Raw genomic sequence first — 13,901 nt, forward strand, 5'->3', positions numbered from 1 at the left:
TTTCTGTGGCAGAAAGTTCTGGAATCTGAGAGGAGCCACAAATTTCCTTCCACCCAGCGTTCCCCCAAGTCTCCCGATAAAAATGATACCTCACTTGCGTGGGTAGGCCTAGCGCCGGCAACAGGAATCGCCCCAAAGCGCAACGTGGACACGTCCAAAATTTTGGAAGAAAACAGAGGTGTTTTTTGCGAAGTGCCTACCTGTAGATTTTGGCCTCTAGCTCAGCCGGCACCTAGGGAAACCTACCAAACCTGTGCATTTCTGAAAACTAGAGACCTAGGGGAATCCAAGGAGGGGTGACTTGCGGGGCTCGGACCAGGTTCTGTTACCCAGAATCCTTTGCAAACCTCAAAATTTGGCTAACAAAACACATGTTCCTCACATTTCTGTGGCAGAAAGTTCTGAAATCTGAGAGGAGCCACGAATTTCCTTCCACCCAGCGTTCCCCCAAGTCTCCCGATAAAAATGATACGTCACTTGTGTGGGTAGGCCTAGCGCCAGCGACAGGAAACACCCCAAACCGCAACGTGGACACATCCAAAATTATGGAAGAAAACAGAGGTGTTTTTTGCGAAGTGCCTAACTGTAGATTTTGGCCTCTAGCTCAGCCGGCACCTAGGGAAACCTACCAAACCTGTGCATTTCTGAAAACTAGAGACCTAGGGGAATCCAAGGAGGGGTGACTTGTGGGGCTCGGACTAGGTTCTGTTACCCAGAATCCTTTGCAAACCTCAAAATTTGGCTAAAAAAACACATGTTCCTCACATTTCTGTGGCAGAAAGTTCTGGAATCTGAGAGGAGCCACAAATTTCCTTCCACCCAGCGTTCCCCCAAGTCTCCCGATAAAAATGATACCTCACTTGCGTGGGTAGGCCTAGCGCCAGCGACAGGAAAGGCCCCAAAGCGCAACGTGGACACATCCAAAATTTTGGAAGAAAACAGAGGTGTTTTTTGCGAAGTGCCTACCTGTAGATTTTGGCCTCTAGCTCAGCCGGCACCTAGGGAAACCTACCAAACCTGTGCATTTCTGAAAACTAGAGACCTAGGGGAATCCAAGGAGGGGTGACTTGTGGGCCTCGGACCAGGTTCTGTTACCCAGAATCCTTTCCAAACCTCAAAATTTGGCTAAAAAAACACATGTTCCTCACATTTCTGTGGCAGAAAGTTCTGGAATCTGAGAGGAGACACAAATTTCCTTCCACCCAGCGTTCCCCCAAGTCTCCCGATAAAAATGATACCTCACTTGCGTGGGTAGGCCTAGCGCCGGCGACAGGAAACACCCCAAAGCGCAACGTGGACACGTCCAAAATTTTGGAAGAAAACAGAGGTGTTTTTTGCGAAGTGCCTACCTGTAGATTTTGGCCTCTAGCTCAGCCGGCACCTAGGGAAAGCTACCAAACCTGTGCATTTCTGAAAACTAGAGACCTAGGGGAATCCAAGGAGGGGTGACTTGTGGGCCTCGGACCAGGTTCTGTTACCCAGAATCCTTTGCAAACCTCAAAATTTGGCTAAAAAAACACATGTTCCTCACATTTCTGTGGCAGAAAGTTCTGGAATCTGAGAGGAGCCACAAATTTCCTTCCACCCAGCGTTCCCCCAAGTCTCCCGATAAAAATGATACCTCACTTGCGTGGGTAGGCCTAGCGCCGGCGACAGGAAACACCCCAAAGCGCAACGTGGACACGTCCCAAATTTTGGAAGAAAACAGAGGTGTTTTTTGCGAAGTGCCTACCTGTAGATTTTGGCCTCTAGCTCAGCCGGCACCTAGGGAAACCTACCAAACCTGTGCATTTCTGAAAACTAGAGACCTAGGGGAATCCAAGGAGGGGTGACTTGTGGGGCTCGGACCAGGTTCTGTTACCCAGAATCCTTTGCAAACCTCAAAATTTGGCTAAAAAAACACATGTTCCTCACATTTCTGTGGCAGAAAGTTCTGGAATTGGAGAGGAGCCACAAATTTCCTTCCACCCAGCGTTCCCCCAACTCTCCCGATAAAAATGATACCTCACTTGCGTGGGTAGGCCTAGCGCCGGCGACAGGAAACACCCCAAAGCGCAACGTGGACACGTCCAAAATTTTGGAAGAAAACAGAGGTGTTTCTTGCGAAGTGCCTACCTGTAGATTTTGGCCTCTAGCTCAGCCGGCACCTAGGGAAACCTACCAAACCTGTGCATTTCTGAAAACTAGAGACCTAGGGGAATCCAAGATGGGATGACTTGCGGGGCTCGGACCAGGTTCTGTTACCCAGAATCCTTTGCAAACCTCAAAATTTGGCTAACAAAACACATGTTCCTCACATTTCTGTGGCAGAAAGTTCTGAAATCTGAGAGGAGCCATGAATTTCCTTCCACCCAGCGTTCCCCCAAGTCTCCCGATAAAAATGATACCTCACTTGCGTGGGTAGGCCTAGCGCCAGCGACAGGAAAGGCCCCAAAGCGCAACGTGGACACATCCAAAATTTTGGAAGAAAACAGAGGTGTTTTTTGCGAAGTGCCTACCTGTAGATTTTGGCCTCTAGCTCAGCCGGCACCTAGGGAAACCTACCAAACCTGTGCATTTCTGAAAACTAGAGACCTAGGGGAATCAAAGGAGGGGTGACTTGTGGGGCTCGGACCAGGTTCTGTTACCCAGAATCCTTTGCAAACCTCAAAATTTGGCTAAAAAAACACATGTTCCTCACATTTCTGTGGCAGAAAGTTCTGGAATCTGAGAGGAGCCACAAATTTCCTTCCACCCAGCGTTCCCCCAAGTCTCCCGATAAAAATGATACCTCACTTGCGTGGGTAGGCCTAGCGCCGGCGACAGGAAACACCCCAAAGCGCAACGTGGACACGTCCAAAATTTTGGAAGAAAACAGAGGTGTTTTTTGCGAAGTGCCTACCTGTAGATTTTGGCCTCTAGCTCAGCCGGCACCTAGGGAAACCTACCAAACCTGTGCATTTCTGAAAACTAGAGACCTAGGGGAATTCAAGGAGGGGTGACTTGCGGGGCTCGGACCAGGTTCTGTTACCCAGAATCCTTTGCAAACCTCAAAATTTGGCTAAAAAAACACATGTTCCTCACATTTCTGTGGCAGAAAGTTCTGGAATCTGAGAGGAGCCACAAATTTCCTTCCACCCAGCGTTCCCCCAAGTCTCCCGATAAAAATGATACCTCACTTGCATGGGTAGGCCTAGCGCCAGCGACAGGAAAGGCCCCAAAGCGCAACGTGGACACATCCAAAATTTTGGAAGAAAACAGAGGTGTTTTTTGCGAAGTGCCTACCTGTAGATTTTGGCCTCTAGCTCAGCCGGCACCTAGGGAAACCTACCAAACCTGTGCATTTCTGAAAACTAGAGACCTAGGGGAATCAAAGGAGGGGTGACTTGTGGGGCTCGGACCAGGTTCTGTTACCCAGAATCCTTTGCAAACCTCAAAATTTGGCTAAAAAAACACATGTTCCTCACATTTCTGTGGCAGAAAGTTCTGGAATCTGAGAGGAGCCACAAATTTCCTTCCACCCAGCGTTCCCCCAAGTCTCCCGATAAAAATGATACCTCACTTGCGTGGGTAGGCCTAGCGCCGGCGACAGGAAACACCCCAAAGCGCAACGTGGACACGTCCAAAATTTTGGAAGAAAACAGAGGTGTTTTTTGCGAAGTGCCTACCTGTAGATTTTGGCCTCTAGCTCAGCCGGCACCTAGGGAAACCTACCAAACCTGTGCATTTCTGAAAACTAGAGACCTAGGGGAATTCAAGGAGGGGTGACTTGCGGGGCTCGGACCAGGTTCTGTTACCCAGAATCCTTTGCAAACCTCAAAATTTGGCTAAAAAAACACATGTTCCTCACATTTCTGTGGCAGAAAGTTCTGGAATCGGAGAGGAGAGGAGCCACAAATTTCCTTCCACCCAGCGTTCCCCCAAGTCTCCCGATAAAAATGATACCTCACTTGCGTGGGTAGGCCTAGCGCCGGCGACAGGAAACACCCCAAAGCGCAACGTGGACACGTCCAAAAGTTTGGAAGAAAACAGAGGTGTTTCTTGCGAAGTGCCTACCTGTAGATTTTGGCCTCTAGCTCAGCCGGCACCTAGGGAAACCTACCAAACCTGTGCATTTCTGAAAACTAGAGACCTAGGGGAATCCAAGGAGGGGTGACTTGTGGGGCTCGATCCAGGTTCTGTTACCCAGAATCCTTTGCAAACCTCAAAATTTGGCTAAAAAAACACATGTTCCTCACATTTCTGTGGCAGAAAGTTCTGGAATCTGAGAGGAGCCACAAATTTCCTTCCACCCAGCGTTCCCCTAAGTCTCCCGATAAAAATGATACCTCACTTGCGTGGGTAGGCCTAGCGCCGGCGACAGGAAACACCCCAAAGCGCAACGTGGACACGTCCAAAAATTTGGAAGAAAACAGAGGTGTTTTTTGCGAAGTGCCTACCTGTAGATTTTGGCCTCTAGCTCAGCCGGCACCTAGGGAAACCTACCAAACCTGTGCATTTCTGAAAACTAGAGACCTAGGGGAATCCAAGGAGGGGTGACTTGTGGGCCTCGGACCAGGTTCTGTTACCCAGAATCCTTTGCAAACCTCAAAATTTGGCTAAAAAAACACATGTTCCTCACATTTCTGTGGCAGAAAGTTCTGGAATCTGAGAGGAGCCACAAATTTCCTTCCACCCAGCGTTCCCCCAAGTCTCCCGATAAAAATGATACCTCACTTGCGTGGGTAGGCCTAGCGCCGGCGACAGGAAACACCCCAAAGCGCAACGTGGACACGTCCAAAATTTTGGAAGAAAACAGAGGTGTTTTTTGCGAAGTGCCTACCTGTAGATTTTGGCCTCTAGCTCAGCCGGCACCTAGGGAAACCTACCAAACCTGTGCATTTCTGAAAACTAGAGACCTAGGGGAATCCAAGGAGGGGTGACTTGCGGGGCTCGGACCAGGTTCTGTTACCCAGAATCCTTTGCAAACCTCAAAATTTGGCTAAAAAAACACATGTTCCTCACATTTCTGTGGCAGAAAGTTCTGGAATCGGAGAGGAGAGGAGCCACAAATTTCCTTCCACCCAGCGTTCCCCCAAGTCTCCCGATAAAAATGATACCTCACTTGCGTGGGTAGGCCTAGCGCCGGCGACAGGAAACACCCCAAAGCGCAACGTGGACACGTCCAAAAGTTTGGAAGAAAACAGAGGTGTTTCTTGCGAAGTGCCTACCTGTAGATTTTGGCCTCTAGCTCAGCCGGCACCTAGGGAAACCTACCAAACCTGTGCATTTCTGAAAACTAGAGACCTAGGGGAATCCAAGGAGGGGTGACTTGTGGGCCTCGGACCAGGTTCTGTTACCCAGAATCCTTTGCAAACCTCAAAATTTGGCTAAAAAAACACATGTTCCTCACATTTCTGTGGCAGAAAGTTCTGGAATCTGAGAGGAGCCACAAATTTCCTTCCACTCAGCGTTCCCCCAAGTCTCCCGATAAAAATGATACCTCACTTGCGTGGGTAGGCCTAGCGCCGGCAACAGGAATCACCCCAAAGCGCAACGTGGACACGTCCAAAATTTTGGAAGAAAACAGAGGTGTTTTTTGCGAAGTGCCTACCTGTAGATTTTGGCCTCTAGCTCAGCCGGCACCTAGGGAAACCTACCAAACCTGTGCATTTCTGAAAACTAGAGACCTAGGGGAATCCAAGGAGGGGTGACTTGTGGGCCTCGGACCAGGTTCTGTTACCCAGAATCCTTTGCAAACCTCAAAATTTGGCTAAAAAAACACATGTTCCTCACATTTCTGTGGCAGAAAGTTCTGGAATCTGAGAGGAGCCACAAATTTCCTTCCACCCAGCGTTCCCCCAAGTCTCCCGATAAAAATGATACCTCACTTGCGTGGGTAGGCCTAGCGCCGGCAACAGGAATCGCCCCAAAGCGCAACGTGGACACGTCCAAAATTTTGGAAGAAAACAGAGGTGTTTTTTGCGAAGTGCCTACCTGTAGATTTTGGCCTCTAGCTCAGCCGGCACCTAGGGAAACCTACCAAACCTGTGCATTTCTGAAAACTAGAGACCTAGGGGAATCCAAGGAGGGGTGACTTGCGGGGCTCGGACCAGGTTCTGTTACCCAGAATCCTTTGCAAACCTCAAAATTTGGCTAACAAAACACATGTTCCTCACATTTCTGTGGCAGAAAGTTCTGAAATCTGAGAGGAGCCACGAATTTCCTTCCACCCAGCGTTCCCCCAAGTCTCCCGATAAAAATGATACGTCACTTGTGTGGGTAGGCCTAGCGCCAGCGACAGGAAACACCCCAAACCGCAACGTGGACACATCCAAAATTATGGAAGAAAACAGAGGTGTTTTTTGCGAAGTGCCTAACTGTAGATTTTGGCCTCTAGCTCAGCCGGCACCTAGGGAAACCTACCAAACCTGTGCATTTCTGAAAACTAGAGACCTAGGGGAATCCAAGGAGGGGTGACTTGTGGGGCTCGGACTAGGTTCTGTTACCCAGAATCCTTTGCAAACCTCAAAATTTGGCTAAAAAAACACATGTTCCTCACATTTCTGTGGCAGAAAGTTCTGGAATCTGAGAGGAGCCACAAATTTCCTTCCACCCAGCGTTCCCCCAAGTCTCCCGATAAAAATGATACCTCACTTGCGTGGGTAGGCCTAGCGCCAGCGACAGGAAAGGCCCCAAAGCGCAACGTGGACACATCCAAAATTTTGGAAGAAAACAGAGGTGTTTTTTGCGAAGTGCCTACCTGTAGATTTTGGCCTCTAGCTCAGCCGGCACCTAGGGAAACCTACCAAACCTGTGCATTTCTGAAAACTAGAGACCTAGGGGAATCCAAGGAGGGGTGACTTGTGGGCCTCGGACCAGGTTCTGTTACCCAGAATCCTTTCCAAACCTCAAAATTTGGCTAAAAAAACACATGTTCCTCACATTTCTGTGGCAGAAAGTTCTGGAATCTGAGAGGAGACACAAATTTCCTTCCACCCAGCGTTCCCCCAAGTCTCCCGATAAAAATGATACCTCACTTGCGTGGGTAGGCCTAGCGCCGGCGACAGGAAACACCCCAAAGCGCAACGTGGACACGTCCAAAATTTTGGAAGAAAACAGAGGTGTTTTTTGCGAAGTGCCTACCTGTAGATTTTGGCCTCTAGCTCAGCCGGCACCTAGGGAAAGCTACCAAACCTGTGCATTTCTGAAAACTAGAGACCTAGGGGAATCCAAGGAGGGGTGACTTGTGGGCCTCGGACCAGGTTCTGTTACCCAGAATCCTTTGCAAACCTCAAAATTTGGCTAAAAAAACACATGTTCCTCACATTTCTGTGGCAGAAAGTTCTGGAATCTGAGAGGAGCCACAAATTTCCTTCCACCCAGCGTTCCCCCAAGTCTCCCGATAAAAATGATACCTCACTTGCGTGGGTAGGCCTAGCGCCGGCGACAGGAAACACCCCAAAGCGCAACGTGGACACGTCCCAAATTTTGGAAGAAAACAGAGGTGTTTTTTGCGAAGTGCCTACCTGTAGATTTTGGCCTCTAGCTCAGCCGGCACCTAGGGAAACCTACCAAACCTGTGCATTTCTGAAAACTAGAGACCTAGGGGAATCCAAGGAGGGGTGACTTGTGGGGCTCGGACCAGGTTCTGTTACCCAGAATCCTTTGCAAACCTCAAAATTTGGCTAAAAAAACACATGTTCCTCACATTTCTGTGGCAGAAAGTTCTGGAATTGGAGAGGAGCCACAAATTTCCTTCCACCCAGCGTTCCCCCAACTCTCCCGATAAAAATGATACCTCACTTGCGTGGGTAGGCCTAGCGCCGGCGACAGGAAACACCCCAAAGCGCAACGTGGACACGTCCAAAATTTTGGAAGAAAACAGAGGTGTTTCTTGCGAAGTGCCTACCTGTAGATTTTGGCCTCTAGCTCAGCCGGCACCTAGGGAAACCTACCAAACCTGTGCATTTCTGAAAACTAGAGACCTAGGGGAATCCAAGATGGGATGACTTGCGGGGCTCGGACCAGGTTCTGTTACCCAGAATCCTTTGCAAACCTCAAAATTTGGCTAACAAAACACATGTTCCTCACATTTCTGTGGCAGAAAGTTCTGAAATCTGAGAGGAGCCATGAATTTCCTTCCACCCAGCGTTCCCCCAAGTCTCCCGATAAAAATGATACCTCACTTGCGTGGGTAGGCCTAGCGCCGGCGACAGGAAACACCCCAAAGCGCAACGTGGACACATCCAAAATTTTGGAAGAAAACAGAGGTGTTTTTTGCGAAGTGCCTACCTGTAGATTTTGGCCTCTAGCTCTGCCGGCACCTAGGGAAACCTACCAAACCTGTGCATTTCTGAAAACTAGAGACCTAGGGGAATCCAAGGAGGGGTGACTTGCGGGGCTCGGACCAGGTTCTGTTACCCAGAATCCTTTGCAAACCTCAAAATTTGGCTAAAAAAACACATGTTCCTCACATTTCTGTGGCAGAAAGTTCTGGAATCTGAGAGGAGCCACAAATTTCCTTCCACCCAGCGTTCCCCCAAGTCTCCCGATAAAAATGATACCTCACTTGCGTGGGTAGGCCTAGCGCCGGCGACAGGAAACACCCCGAAGCGCAACGTGGACACGTCCAAAATTTTGGAAGAAAACAGAGGTGTTTTTTGCGAAGTGCCTTCCTGTAGATTTTGGCCTCTAGCTCAGCCGGCACCTAGGGAAACCTACCAAACCTGTGCATTTCAGAAAACTAGAGACCTAGGGGAATCCAAGATGGGGTGACTTGCGGGGCTCGGACCAGGTTCTGTTACCCAGAATCCTTTGCAAACCTCAAAATTTGGCTAAAAAAACACATGTTCCTCACATTTCTGTGGCAGAAAGTTCTGGAATCTGAGAGGAGCCACAAATTTCCTTCCACCCAGCGTTCCCCCAAGTCTCCCGATAAAAATGATACCTCACTTGCGTGGGTAGGCCTAGCGCCAGCGACAGGAAACACCCCAAACCGCAACGTGGACACATCCAAAATTATGGAAGAAAACAGAGGTGTTTTTTGCGAAGTGCCTAACTGTAGATTTTGGCCTCTAGCTCAGCCGGCACCTAGGGAAACCTACCAAACCTGTGCATTTCTGAAAACTAGAGACCTAGGGGAATCCAAGGAGGGGTGACTTGTGGGGCTCGGACTAGGTTCTGTTACCCAGAATCCTTTGCAAACCTCAAAATTTGGCTAAAAAAACACATGTTCCTCACATTTCTGTGGCAGAAAGTTCTGGAATCTGAGAGGAGCCACAAATTTCCTTCCACCCAGCGTTCCCCCAAGTCTCCCGATAAAAATGATACCTCACTTGCGTGGGTAGGCCTAGCGCCAGCGACAGGAAAGGCCCCAAAGCGCAACGTGGACACATCCAAAATTTTGGAAGAAAACAGAGGTGTTTTTTGCGAAGTGCCTACCTGTAGATTTTGGCCTCTAGCTCAGCCGGCACCTAGGGAAACCTACCAAACCTGTGCATTTCTGAAAACTACAGACCTAGGGGAATCCAAGGAGGGGTGACTTGCGGGGCTCGGACGAGGTTCTGTTACCCAGAATCCTTTGCAAACCTCAAAATTTGGCTAAAAAAACACATGTTCCTCACATTTCTGTGGCAGAAAGTTCTGGAATTGGAGAGGAGCCACAAATTTCCTTCCACCCAGCGTTCCCCCAAGTCTCCCGATAAAAATGATACCTCACTTGCGTGGGTAGGCCTAGCGCCGGCGACAGGAAACACCCCAAAGCGCAACGTGGACATGTCCAAAAGTTTGGAAGAAAACAGAGGTGTTTCTTGCGAAGTGCCTACCTGTAGATTTTGGCCTCTAGCTCAGCCGGCACCTAGGGAAACCTACCAAACCTGTGCATTTCAGAAAACTAGAGACCTAGGGGAATCCAAGATGGGGTGACTTGCGGGGCTCGGACCAGGTTCTGTTACCCAGAATCCTTTGCAACCCTCAAAATTTGGCTAACAAAACACATGTTCCTCACATTTCTGTGGCAGAAAGTTCTGAAATCTGAGAGGAGCCACGAATTTCCTTCCACCCAGCGTTCCCCCAAGTCTCCCGATAAAAATGATGCCTCACTTGCGTGGGTAGGCCTAGCGCCAGCGACAGGAAACACCCCAAACCGCTACGTGGACACATCCAAAATTATGGAAGAAAACAGAGGTGTTTTTTGCGAAGTGCCTAACTGTAGATTTTGGCCTCTAGCTCAGCCGGCACCTAGGGAAACCTACCAAACCTGTGCATTTCTGAAAACTAGAGACCTAGGGGAATCCAAGGAGGGGTGACTTGTGGGGCTCGGACCAGGTTCTGTTACCCAGAATCCTTTGCAAACCTCAAAATTTGGCTAAAAAAACACATGTTCCTCACATTTCTGTGGCAGAAAGTTCTGGAATCTGAGAGGAGCCACAAATTTCCTTCCACCCAGCGTTCCCCCAAGTCTCCCGATAAAAATGATACCTCACTTGCGTGGGTAGGCCTAGCGCCGGCGACAGGAAACACCCCAAAGCGCAACGTGGACACGTCCAAAATTTTGGAAGAAAACAGAGGTGTTTTTTGCGAAGTGCCTACCTGTAGATTTTGGCCTCTAGCTCAGCCGGCACCTAGGGAAACCTACCAAACCTGTGCATTTCTGAAAACTAGAGACCTAGGGGAATCCAAGGAGGGGTGACTTGTGGGCCTCGGACCAGGTTCTGTTACCCAGAATCCTTTGCAAACCTCAAAATTTGGCTAAAAAAACACATGTTCCTCACATTTCTGTGGCAGAAAGTTCTGGAATCTGAGAGGAGCCACAAATTTCCTTCCACCCAGCGTTCCCCCAAGTCTCCCGATAAAAATGATACCTCACTTGCGTGGGTAGGCCTAGCGCCGGCAACAGGAAACACCCCAAAGCGCAACGTGGACACGTCCAAAATTTTGGAAGAAAACAGAGGTGTTTTTTGCGAAGTGCCTACCTGTAGATTTTGGCCTCTAGCTCAGCCGGCACCTAGGGAAACCTACCAAACCTGTGCATTTCTGAAAACTAGAGACCTAGGGGAATCCAAGGAGGGGTGACTTGCGGGGCTCGGACCAGGTTCTGTTACCCAGAATCCTTTGCAAACCTCAAAATTTGGCTAAAAAAACACATGTTCCTCACATTTCTGTGGCAGAAAGTTCTGGAATTGGAGAGGAGCCACAAATTTCCTTCCACCCAGCGTTCCCCCAAGTCTCCCGATAAAAATGATACCTCACTTGCGTGGGTAGGCCTAGCGCCGGCGACAGAAAACACCCCAAAGCGCAACGTGGACACGTCCAAAAGTTTGGAAGAAAACAGAGGTGTTTCTTGCGAAGTGCCTACCTGTAGATTTTGGCCTCTAGCTCAGCCGGCACCTAGGGAAACCTACCAAACCTGTGCATTTCAGAAAACTAGAGACCTAGGGGAATCCAAGATGGGGTGACTTGCGGGGCTCGGACCAGGTTCTGTTACCCAGAATCCTTTGCAAACCTCAAAATTTGGCTAACAAAACACATGTTCCTCACATTTCTGTGGCAGAAAGTTCTGAAATCTGAGAGGAGCCACGAATTTCCTTCCACCCAGCGTTCCCCCAAGTCTCCCGATAAAAATGATACCTCACTTGCGTGGGTAGGCCTAGCGCCAGCGACAGGAAACACCCCAAACCGCTACGTGGACACATCCAAAATTATGGAAGAAAACAGAGGTGTTTATTGCGAAGTGCCTAACTGTAGATTTTGGCCTCTAGCTCAGCCGGCACCTAGGGAAACCTACCAAACCTGTGCATTTCTGAAAACTAGAGACCTAGGGGAATCCAAGGAGGGGTGACTTGTGGGGCTCGGACTAGGTTCTGTTACCCAGAATCCTTTGCAAACCTCAAAATTTGGCTAAAAAAACACATGTTCCTCACATTTCTGTGGCAGAAAGTTCTGGAATCTGAGAGGAGCCACAAATTTCCTTCCACCCAGCGTTCCCCCAAGTCTCCCGATAAAAATGATACCTCACTTGCGTGGGTAGGCCTAGCGCCAGCGACAGGAAAGGCCCCAAAGCGCAACGTGGACACATCCAAAATTTTGGAAGAAAACAGAGGTGTTTTTTGCGAAGTGCCTACCTGTAGATTTTGGCCTCTAGCTCAGCCGGCACCTAGGGAAACCTACCAAACCTGTGCATTTCTGAAAACTAGAGACCTAGGGGAATCAAAGGAGGGGTGACTTGTGGGGCTCGGACCAGGTTCTGTTACCCAGAATCCTTTGCAAACCTCAAAATTTGGCTAAAAAAACACATGTTCCTCACATTTCTGTGGCAGAAAGTTCTGGAATCTGAGAGGAGCCACAAATTTCCTTCCACCCAGCGTTCCCCCAAGTCTCCCTATAAAAATGATACCTCACTTGCGTGGGTAGGCCTAGCGCCGGCGACAGGAAACACCCCAAAGCGCAACGTGGACACGTCCAAAATTTTGGAAGAAAACAGAGGTGTTTTTTGCGAAGTGCCTACCTGTAGATTTTGGCCTCTAGCTCAGCCGGCACCTAGGGAAACCTACCAAACCTGTGCATTTCTGAAAACTAGAGACCTAGGGGAATCCAAGGAGGGGTGACTTGCGGGGCTCGGACCAGGTTCTGTTACCCAGAATCCTTTGCAAACCTCAAAATTTGGCTAAAAAAACACATGTTCCTCACATTTCTGTGGCAGAAAGTTCTGGAATCGGAGAGGAGAGGAGCCACAAATTTCCTTCCACCCAGCGTTCCCCCAAGTCTCCCGATAAAAATGATACCTCACTTGCGTGGGTAGGCCTAGCGCCGGCGACAGGAAACACCCCAAAGCGCAACGTGGACACGTCCAAAAGTTTGGAAGAAAACAGAGGTGTTTCTTGCGAAGTGCCTACCTGTAGATTTTGGCCTCTAGCTCAGCCGGCACCTAGGGAAACCTACCAAACCTGTGCATTTCTGAAAACTAGAGACCTAGGGGAATCCAAGGAGGGGTGACTTGTGGGCCTCGGACCAGGTTCTGTTACCCAGAATCCTTTCCAAACCTCAAAATTTGGCTAAAAAAACACATGTTCCTCACATTTCTGTGGCAGAAAGTTCTGGAATCTGAGAGGAGCCACAAATTTCCTTCCACCCAGCGTTCCCCCAAGTCTCCCGATAAAAATGATACCTCACTTGCGTGGGTAGGCCTAGCGCCGGCGACAGGAAACACCCCAAAGCGCAACGTGGACACGTCCAAAATTTTGGAAGAAAACAGAGGTGTTTTTTGCGAAGTGCCTACCTGTAGATTTTGGCCTCTAGCTCAGCCGGCACCTAGGGAAACCTACCAAACCTGTGCATTTCTGAAAACTAGAGACCTAGGGGAATCCAAGGAGGGGTGACTTGCGGGGCTCGGACCAGGTTCTGTTACCCAGAATCCTTTGCAAACCTCAAAATTTGGCTAAAAAAACACATGTTCCTCACATTTCTGTGGCAGAAAGTTCTGGAATCGGAGAGGAGAGGAGCCACAAATTTCCTTCCACCCAGCGTTCCCCCAAGTCTCCCGATAAAAATGATACCTCACTTGCGTGGGTAGGCCTAGCGCCGGCGACAGGAAACACCCCAAAGCGCAACGTGGACACGTCCAAAAGTTTGGAAGAAAACAGAGGTGTTTCTTGCGAAGTGCCTACCTGTAGATTTTGGCCTCTAGCTCAGCCGGCACCTAGGGAAACCTACCAAACCTGTGCATTTCTGAAAACTAGAGACCTAGGGGAATCCAAGGAGGGGTGACTTGTGGGCCTCGGACCAGGTTCTGTTACCCACAATCCTTTCCAAACCTCAAAATTTGGCTAAAAAAACACATGTTCCTCACATTTCTGTGGCAGAAAGTTCTGGAATCTGAGAGGAGCCACAAATTTCCTTCCACCCAGCGTTCCCCCAAGTCTCCCGATAAAAATGATACCTCA

This window comes from Pleurodeles waltl, chromosome 11, assembly GCF_031143425.1.
Source record: "Pleurodeles waltl isolate 20211129_DDA chromosome 11, aPleWal1.hap1.20221129, whole genome shotgun sequence".
NCBI lineage: Eukaryota > Metazoa > Chordata > Amphibia > Caudata > Salamandridae > Pleurodeles > Pleurodeles waltl.